The sequence below is a fragment of the Aethalodelphis obliquidens genome, unplaced genomic scaffold, assembly GCF_003676395.1.
Source record: "Aethalodelphis obliquidens isolate GAN/ISIS:26980383/991018 unplaced genomic scaffold, ASM367639v1 scaffold4, whole genome shotgun sequence".
Lineage (NCBI taxonomy): Eukaryota > Metazoa > Chordata > Mammalia > Artiodactyla > Delphinidae > Aethalodelphis > Aethalodelphis obliquidens.
Window position 1 is genome coordinate 46,350,996 of NW_020837948.1, and position 11,071 is coordinate 46,362,066.

At 36.8% G+C, this 11,071-nt stretch overlaps 1 long non-coding RNA gene across 1 annotated transcript in view; it reads right to left on the reverse strand.

Annotated features, from left to right (window-relative positions):
* Positions 1 to 2,033: 2,033 nt before the first annotated feature.
* The window catches only part of LOC113617349 (uncharacterized), a 10,926-nt gene continuing 1,888 nt past the window's right edge, over positions 2,034 to 11,071 (reverse strand). The window contains exon 3 of the long non-coding RNA XR_003431607.1: positions 2,034 to 2,043. This is a non-coding gene — a long non-coding RNA (uncharacterized LOC113617349). The remainder of the gene's footprint in view (positions 2,044 to 11,071) is intronic.

Sequence of the window (11,071 nt, forward strand, 5' to 3'; positions counted from 1 at the left end):
GCTCCGCGGCATGTGGGATCTTCCCGGACCGGGGCACGAACCCGTGTCCACTGCATTGGCAGGCGGACTCTCAACCACTGCTCCACCAGGGAAGCCCTCAATTTTTTGTTTTAATGTTTTTTTATCCAGACATTTCAGATTCACGGTTTTATTCCCCTATTAGAGTTAAGCTATATCTTCATCTATTTTTCATTTTATATGGCAGATGTGGACATAGTTTTAAAGTATTTTGTATATAACTCCAATGATTTCTGATTTAAAAACTTAAAGGTCATAAACAAACAATAGATCAAAAGTAGCTAGTATGTAAGTTGAAGCATCTAAGTAAATGTTTTCGTTTTAACACAGTCCTTGCAAAGCACAAAATTAGCTTGGCTATTGATTTTTACAGAATACCACTTAGAATCGTTGCTAAGGGTTAAATATAATTTACATGAATTCAGCAAGAGAGAACAAACTTGAATCATCTGATGTCACCAGTCAACAGACTTTCAAGAATATCTATTATTATATGCTAAGAATTTGTGCTGGGCATTTGTATTTTGTGTGGAATATAGAAACAGTGAAATAAAGTTCCTTACAAGAAAAGTTTATAATTTAGTTGCTGCTACAAAACACATGTACACGAACAATCTTTAGAAACATGTCCAAGCCACATACAAATGAGAACACACTTGAACTAGCAATGTATGTTAGGATAGGAAAGGGATAAAACCAGCAAATTATTTTTAAAGGGGGCCAATTTAATCATAGAGATGGATAATTTTTCAAGGTGTCAAATGAACACAGCAGAGAAGTGAATGAAGCATGAATAGTGTGATTTTTCCAGAAGACAGAATGGTAAAGTCGTGTGGAAATGAATAATCTGATCATGTAACTTAAGAAGAATTCAGAAATTGTGCTGGTTAGATGGGGAATAGGAATCTTGGCAAGGCCTTGATACAGGAAAAAGAGTTCAGATTTAAGCCAATTTTTACTCAATTTTCAAGATCAGCAAGAAGATCCCAACGTCTGATGTAGTAAATCAAGTCTGAGTATCTACGGAGATTCTCTATGGTTATAAGGATTCCCAGTGGGTAGAGATCTAGTTTCCATAACGGTAAACTAAATAACTTAGACCCTCCCATTGATGGCAACTAGAATAGCTGGATTAAAAATTTTTTTTTTAATTTGAAAAGAAAAATATGCTTGAAGGAATAGAAATCTAACTCAGTAGTGGAAAATTCCAGGGCCAGGATCCCAGAGAGGGCAGAGGCGTGGAGATGAGCTCAGCATTAAGGGTTGGTTCATCCCCAAAGATAGCTGCTGCTCCTGGAGAGGGCCACTGAGAGACGGAGGGCCACTTTTCCTCTCTCACATACACTAAGATGTGTAAAGTGCACTAATCTTAAACTTAATGATTTGTACAAATATATACACCTATGTAACAACCACTCAGATTAAGACACAGTATTTCCTCACCCCATAAACTCTCTCATACCTCTTCTTCCTCGTGTAACCGCTACTGCGTCTTCTATCACAATCACTTCGTTTTGCTTGTTCTTGAACTTCATACAAATGAAATCTTTTTCTTCAATTTTATTTATTTTTTTATACAGTAGGTTCTTATTAGTTATCTATTTTATACATATTAGTGTACATATGTCAATCCCAACCTCCCAATTCATCCCACCACCACCACCATCACCACCACCCCCGCCGCTTCCCCCCCTTGGTGTCCATACATTTGTTCTCTACATCTGGGTCTCTATTTCTGCCTTGCAAACCAGTTCACCTGTACCATTTTTCTAGATTCCACATGTATACCTCAAATGACATCTTTACAGAGGTAATCATGTCAAAATGAGGTCATTAGGGTGGCGCCTAATCTAATCTCAGTAGTGTCTTCATCCAATTTTTTTTACTTTGTTTCAGCAGCCCTGGGAAACTAATATAATATATAACAAAGACTTGAAGGCATTGGAAAGCATCCAAAGCAGGGGAAAATTTAGGGGTTCCTATCCGTAAAAGAAGAGAGGCACATCAGGTAAGTTCCACAATTATCTGACTCTTTGCCTGAAAGCAATTTTCAGTTTGATGCCACAGTATAGGTAATAGAGCTCAAGCAGGAAACAGGATTCTTAGCAAATTAATGAAACACACAAGAGCTGGAATTTAGGAGTGAAAGAGTGACTATAAATTGAGGGAAAATCCAGAGAAGAGGGAACTGAACAGGAGGGAGCCCCCACCCCCAAGTGCGCACAAACAGCCATCAAGCACTAGCTGACTCCAAGACAGCACATACGCTCCAGAATTAAGCAACACCTGGGAAGCTAAAGAATTGAGCAAAGATTTCAATAGGTGCCTAATGCTTGTGAGATAAATTTTGGAATACAAATCTCACCAATTTAAAGCGGCTTGGTAAACAATTGAGGTTTTCACTAAAATATCACAAGAGCCACCCCCTAATACTAGAGACCATACTAAATTAGATCTGTCCTTGCAAAGTCTGAAGCCAACCTCTACAGGTCACTGTAATCCATTGCTACTCTAGGTGCTCCCCTCTACCCACCCCCCCAAAATCACATTTCTTTATACGAAAATAACTTCTAAAGCTTCTAAAATTTGTCATTCACAATGTCTAGAATGCAATCAAAATTTGTGAGACATGTTAATAATATGATTGATTGAAAATCACTGAAACAACAAAGAGGAAATTAGACCTACAGATGGTTCACAAACTTAAATCAGTGAAAAGGACTTTAACATAACTCTCATTAATTTGTTAAAGGAAATATAGGGAAATAGCTATAATGGAAGAAAATATGGAAATTTTCAATAGAGAATTGAGATCTATTTTTTAAAATTCAATGGACATTCTAGAAATGAAAATATACTTAAATGAATAACTCATTTAATGAATATAACAGTAGGTTGGACACAGCAGTAGACAGAAACTAAGAACTGAAAACCAGGTCAATAGAAAATCCAAACTGAAACACACAGATTAAAAAAAAAGAACAAAAATAACAGAACAATGGGGCATATGGGACATGATAAAATATTCTATCATGTATATAATCAGAGTCACAAGAGTAAACAGATAGAATATAAAGCACAAGAACTATTTGAAGAGATAATGGCCAGGAATTTCCCCAAACTGATTAAAGACTGATTTAGGAAGCCTGATGAACCTCAAACAGGGATTACTAGGAAAAAGAGTTCTCTGCAAGCCTTGCTGATTGAGTCATTTAAAAATTACATGTTAAGAGCTTACTCTGAGCCAAGCACCAAGGATATGTCACTGAATGGGTAGTGTCTCTATCCTCAAAGAGCTTGCAGGCTAACAAGTAAGACAGACAAACATTAAATACTCCCATATTCAGTTACTGATTTACTGTATGAAGTGAAGAAGAATGAGGAAACAGATAACTTCAATCTGAAATGAGGAACTGAAGACTGTTATAGCAGTTCTGGAATGAGTTATACAAATACAGAGAAAGGGACAGATATGAGAAGCACTAAGATGTATGTGAAAACAATCTGTTCAGATAAATGTAAATGGACAGTTAAACAATGGTTAAATAAACATTCATGATAGGGCTACACAACCATTTCTTTCTTCCTTCTACCACTAAAATATTATATTTCATAGCAGACATTTTTCTTAAAAATTTTGGCAACTGACTCAAATCCATAATCCTCTTGTCTAAATCAACCACTTTCAACCTTGTAGAAATATGCTTTATACCCTGAAAGTTTTAACACATCCTTGAATGATGAATATTAATAGAATCAAAACCAATATTTTACTATAATTTGTAAAGTACATAATAAAATATTACTAAAACAACATAATTTTGTTGGATAATAACTATAAATATTTTATCTACCACATTAATGACAAGCCAACTACTTATCTACCAAGATACTGAGTTATATAGACTCAAATTCTTTGACCTAGGAGAGAAAAGGAGGAAAAGGAGGGGTGAATGAGTCACCTTTCATGCCAAGAATGAATTATACTGCTCTCCCCCTAACAAAGGCACCCAGTTTGAGTTATTTTTTCAATTACCATCTCCCAGATATTTCTATCACCTTTTAAAATAAACTTTTCCCATCTCTTCCAGCAATAGGAAATCTGCATTGAAATCTCAGGAAATAAAGAATAGCTTAAATAAATAAAGAAAACAAAATCACCAATAATTCCATATCCAAAGAAATTGCTGTTAGCCTTTGTGTATTTTCTACTACTCTTTAATGAATATACTACTCTTTAATGAATATATTAATCACACTAACTCATTAGACAATGATTGGCCTACTTCTTTTCTGCTTTACATGAATTTTACGTTTAGAAAAACATTTTCCAATACTGTAAATCTCATTTTAATGAATTATATTGTATTATGTAGACACACCATAATTTATTTACCAATTTTCCAGTATTGTTCCCAATTTTTCACTATTGCATTATTTGGAACTGGAGTTCAGTAAAATTATCCACTTGGCATCCATAAATTTAATAGTTCGTGTTATCCTTTCTACTACCCCTGAAAATAAATTGAGTTGTTTCTGCCTTGAGCTTTGTGCTTAAACAATCTACTTTTTAAAAGCTGATTTTAATTTCAAAAGTCTTTAAAATTTCTTCTTTTTAACACAGAAGTTAACATATAGACACACTGTTTTGCAATTTTTTTTCCACTTAACAACACCTGTTGGAATATTTCCATTTCAGCATATCAGTATATAGAAAGTCCCTTCTCCCTTTTTCTTCACAAATGCAGATTACTGCATTGTATCCTGCAATAAGGAGCCTAATAAAACTTCATATTAATGTGCAGAAATATCTCTATAGGAAAGATTTCCATAAATATGATTGCTCAGTAAAAGTATAACTACATTTGCAACTTGTATTCATATCTTCTTGTATTTGTGTTAAAACACACACACACACACACACACACCTGGGAATATACACAAAAAAATATTAATGCAAGTGATGATTAACTCATCTGGAGAGAGGGCATGGGTCTAAGTAATGGGAAAAAGCATGGGATTAAAATTTTGCATATTTCATATTTTATAATTTATATTTTTATTGTGCTCCTTGTTTGTCAACTATTCAAAAAGCAAATTTTAAATGCTTGCCTGCCAATATCACCCAATAGCCTCAACTCTTTATTCTAGCAGGATAGAGATTTAAGGACTGTTACAACACCCAAACTGGTACACTGCGCACTAATTCACTGGGTTTTGTAACATGCAGACATGTAAAAAGGCATCACCAATTCAGACAGGATGTGGAAATGGCTAGACTGAACTAGAGAAGGGTCTGGAACACGAATTCCAAAGCTTAGCCCACAAACAGCCAACTAGATATTCACAAGTCCCCTCTTGTTACAACATAATTCTAAAAAGAAATCACCATTGAGAGCATTTTTCTATAGTACCTATCATGGTGAGGGTGCTCTACAATCTGAGAACTTGGTCCCAAGTACAGGATATAACTGGTTTAAAACAGCTCATTTTACAGTTTTGGACACTCCAGGCAGAGCATCAAGTATTTCCCACAGTGAAGTCAGTGATCTTTCTAGGAAGAACGTCCCCTACACAGTGATTCCTCTCTATTAATATTAGGGTTTTTTGGCCTAAATTAAAAACATGAGGGAGTGTGGAGATAATTTGGCATGCCCTAGGATGAAGCTTTTCTCTCCATCTCCCTATTACCCTTTTGCCCAGCTCAGACATAGAAAGAATTAGAGGAAACACCTGAGAAAACCATCATTTAACTCTGCAGTATCACAATCTAATGACTTCTAAATCTGCTTCTTTTTTCTTTCCCTTGTTTTTCCTAGTTTGAACCATTTGGCCACATATTAGACCCATCAGGGGTAGAAGAAAGCTGCACATGGACTTAAGAAAAGTACCTGGGTGGGGGGGGGGGTTACGGAACAACTTATTACAGTGATATAAAATATGTTAAAAAAACTTGCTATTAGAATTGAAAAGTAAATTTGCCCAAATTCAGTACATGTATATTTAAACAGATAAGTAACTGCTATCAAAGCCAAGGGTCCCTGAATGATGGCTTAGAAAGGCTCCCAGGATTCTGAGGAGGAAAGATTTCAGTATGTTATTCCAAAGCACTTTTTCACCAAAAGAGCACTCACAGGAGGAGCCTTAAAAGGCGAAGCCAATGTCCTGCTGCTACACAACTTTTAGAAACATGGAGACTCTACACTGAAAAAAAGGGATTCATGCTACTTTAGGAAAAGTAGACAGAAATTTGGCAGTTCAATAAAGTCGATTTCAAGAAGCTGAGCAGTTCTGGGTCATGAAATGTTCTTTTCCCTGCTGTATATCAAGGTAATTAGCACCAGTGCTGCAACAGAATTGGTCAAATGTAGCCCCACCCTCATGTTTTCTCATACACCCTTAGTGGCATTCAGGTAAGTGTTTTGTTGTTTGTTTGTTTGCTTTTTTGCTGTACGCGGGCCTCTCACTGTTGTGGCCTCTCCCGTTGCAGAGCACACGCTCCAGACGCACAGGCCCAGCGGCCATGGCTCACAGGCCTAGCTGCTCCGCAGCATGTGGGATCTTCCCGGACCGGGGCACGAACCCGTGTACCCTGCATTGGCAGGCAGACTCTCAACCACTGCACCACCAGGGAAGCCTGCAGGTAAGTGTTTTTAACAACTGCATCTCTGGTGGAAAAAATGTGTGTATACCTACATACACAGGTTTTAAAAATAAATTTTACCAATATAAAGACTGTGTAGCACACAAATTACCAATAATAATAAAATGAAAATGATATAATGAATTCATATATCAGAATGTCACTAACTTATCAGTGACAATGTATGAGCAACTTTTTTGCCGAGCTGGATAACAGTTTTCTGTACTACAAGAATATTTCTTCTATTTTGGTGCTACTCAAAATGTAATGAACACATACAAGGCATTTAAATTTAATTTGCATTGTTAACATTTTGTCCATCACTTTCATGAGCTTGTACAAACAACAAAACAATAATTCAGTCTCCTATTATTAGCATTTGGTGATTTCCGTGGTGTAAACACACCCACTATGGCTAATTTAACGGTACCAATGTGACATCAATGAACAGGGAGTTGGGAAGAAATGCCCAGTAACACACCACTGCATAGTAATTCCACTGTATGACACAGTAGATATAAATAATCTCAAAAGCATAGATAATAGTAAAATGCAGTAAATTAATTAGGAAATGATGTTTTATATATTTATTAACTTTTATTTTAATATTTAGTTAATGTAAGCCTGCATATTTTCATTTCTAATAATGGCCTATTGAACAACCAGCTTGCAAAATTACTGAAAATTTAACAATTGGTTCTCACAAGCTAGTAAAAGCTGACTCTAGCCCATCTTTGGATGTTCCTATAGGCTATTTCCAACAAAGGTTTATTTTCTAAAATGTTTGTCCTGATTTGCTTCCTTGGACCCCCTAACCTCTTTTACCTTCATATAATATTATTGATAATGATGGTCCTAAATAAAACTCTGCATTTGTAATAATAATTCTAAACAACAATGATAACAACTATGATGGCATTTTGGTAAACAAAACATTTAAACTTGAAGTCCATTTATTTGTAAAAGAATAAAAGTGAAGGCAGAAGTTTGTGGTGATTCCAAAGGTGACTTCTGAGCCTATCCCAAAGCTTTTGAAGTTGTTGTCACTGCTCCTTTATTAAATCTAATTTACACTGGAGGAATGGATATGGGATAGGAAAGGGGAAGCTGTAGGTCAGAAGATATAGGCAAGTCATCTCAGTTTGGAGAAGTACACTTAATATTTGTTCAGTTGTCTATATCTCCTCTAAGACAATCCATATCCATGAGGTCTTCCTTTACTGTTACACTCCCTTAAATGAAAATACTCTCCTATTAATCTCTTATATACATATTGACAAATGATTTTTCATATTTATGCTTATTGACCACCCTAGAGTAAATAGAACCATTTTCTGTACATGGGTAAAAATTTTAGAATTCTTTCCTAATAGATTTCTTTAACACTAATGCCCAGTCAAATCAGAAGACAAATAATATGAAACAGCCTTTAATGCTTATCTAAGTTGAGTCCTTAATCATAAAGCTTTAGCTCAGCATGAGCTTTTAGTTTACAATGAGGAGGAAGGAAGGTTTTAGTTTTTGCAGCATATATATTTCTAGTACTCCTTTCTGATTTTATGGGCAATTCTGTCTTCATGCTTCCTTAATCTTGAAGCTCTTTCAAAGGCAACATACTGTGCCAAATGTACAGTGATTATGTAATGTGGACAAAAATCCAGTGGGAAATGTGTAGAGCAGATCAAAATCATTCCACTTAAGACCTTTTACAGTCATTTGATCTAATGATGTTCACTAGGGTTTGACGTACTAAAAGGCAGCCACTGTGCGAACATAAGGTTTGCATCAACATAAGACTTTTCAGTGAAACTGGGATCAGTGTGGCATTTTGAAGACTGCTTTACATACAAAATAATAATATCTTTACAAAACAAATCCCATGGCATACTTTCTGAATCACTGAGTTATATGCTACTTCCTATGAAAAATCTCTTTCTCTTGTCAAATAGACATCAAAGTAGTATCTTATATGAATGTGAAGCAAAATAGAGAAATCCATTGATTACTCACATTGGAAGTATGGCTCACCTGAATTTTTGGAGAAAGAGTAAGTTTTCATGTAGTTTTCTACTTCCATTTACACTTACAGACACGGATCAAATTATTACATGTGCTTTCATGTTTGAGCTAGAAACTATTTTCTCATTTATTTTAATTTTCTATTCTTCAGTTACTTTTTCCAAAGTGCACCAATATTGTATATTTCAGAATTTAAAAATACATGCCTGACTTCTACTTTCAATTCAGACATGTAAAGAGCTTGGGAGTCATTACTCGTGTCCTTACAATAAAAAAACCTGAATTAACTGAAAAGCAGTGATTTCATGGACCACAGAGAACTGAGGTAACAGGGCAAAGTGCCACCCAGAAATCTGGAAAGGCAAATCCACAGTCACAGTCAAGATCTGCTTGCCTGGAACAGAAGCCACCGAAGCCATAAACTGGTAGGAACACTTACAGGGTGATTTTGACAAAACTGCTGGAGGTTGAGTAGACTAGTGTGAAAATGTCTTGGGGGGACCCCACACATTTTACCTCAAGGAACCCCACCAGATTCTCACAGTGAAGATCTAAGAAGGATCCCTCAGGGCTCTGGCAAGAGCAGGGAAGAATAATCTTTGTGAAACACAACCAGATTCTTCTCCATAAGAAAGACCTAAAATTTAGGGGTAAAGACTTTACCTGAGGCTCATCTTAGCTGAGAGAAGGAGATTCCTCCATCTCTAGCACTCTCCAGCCTTCCTACTCTACCTAGGGAAGGGGAAAAAAAACCAATAAGAAACAGGAGTCAGAGATTCAAAGAAATAGAATAGGAATCCTGCAGCCAGAGAAGGGGATTAGAGACAAGGGGGAGAAATCTATACCCCTGGAGAAACACTTGTAAAGGTCATAGCCCTAAAACACAGATCAACTAAAAGACTCAGATTGACTTATAAAAGAATAGAATTCTTCCCCTCCTCCGTGCCTTACCACATTGTTGACTGAAAAAAAAATACACAACCTAAAAGTTGAGAGTTACTTTTTATTTGGTGGACATTCTGAGGACTTCAAGCCCAGGACACAGCGTTTCAGATAACACTGAGAAAGTGTTCTGAAGAGGCAACAGAGGAAACCGGGATACATAGGAGTTTTTGCAACAAAAGACCAGGTAGTTGGAACATCAAAAGATTACTGTTAATAAAAGAAATCCAGATATTTCATGTTAAAGAATTTAGCACTTTTCGGGCTTCCCTGGTGGCGCAGTGGTTGAGAGTCCGCCTGCCGATGCAGGGGACACGGGTTCGCACCCCGGTCCGGGAAGATCCCACATGCCGCGGAGAGGCTGGGTCCGTGAGCCATGGCCTCTGAGCCTGCGCGTCCGGAGCCCGTGCTCCGCAACGGGAGAGGCCACAACAGTGAGAGGCCCGCGTATTGCAAAAAATAAAAAATTAAAAAAAAAAAAAAAAAAAGAATTTAGCACTTTTCTATGTATGGGAAGATGCAAGAGTCTAGGCTCACTGAAATCATTCCTTTGATATGCACCTCAGCTACCTGGGGCCACCATCCTGTGCTTTCTCACCCTGACTCTCCTCAGGGTGCACCTTCAGGAGTGGCTGCAGCAGTTGACTGCTAGATGGTCGGTATCCTGTTTCTGTCCTGAGTTCCCTCAGGGCTCACCATCACCATGTAGTAATGTGTAATGTGGTGGCTCGGTGGCTACAACATCCTTTGTTTACCGATATGGACGGCAATATTTTAGTTCACAGTGGCAACAGGGCTCCAGTATAACAACAGAGGGTTATAGCTGAAAGAGCTACAAAATGCTGACTCTCTCTGAGGAGTGCTTAAAGAAGCCCAAAAGTCAACAGGGGAGATAAAACAAGAACACAAGAGGAATATGAAGCTGCTTATACCTACTGCTACAGCAAATATAAAAACAGACCAACTCTTAGCCAGATTAGCATAAATCATCATATGATGATGAGGCCTATTTACCTCAGTTCCTATTACCAGTATATCATGTCTGATTTTCAACAAAAGGATACCAGTTATGCTAAAAGACAAGGCAACACAGAGTCCAAAGAGACAAAGTAAGCATCAGTACCAGACAGATATGACACACATTAGAATTATTAGACAGGGAATTTAAAATAAGCATGATAAATATGTTAGGGCTTTGACTTTAAAAAAAAAGGTAGACAACATACAAGAATAGATGGGCACTATAAACAGAAAAATAAAAATCAGAAAGAAATATCAGAAATAAAAAACTGCAACAGAAATGAAGAATGCCTTTGGTAAGCTCAACCACAGGTTGTGCATGGCAGAGGAAAGAATCAATAAGCTTGAAGATAGGTCAGTAGGAACTTCCCAAGCTGAAAAGAAAAAGTAAAAACAGCAAAAAAAAAAAAAAAAAAAAAAAAAAAAAAA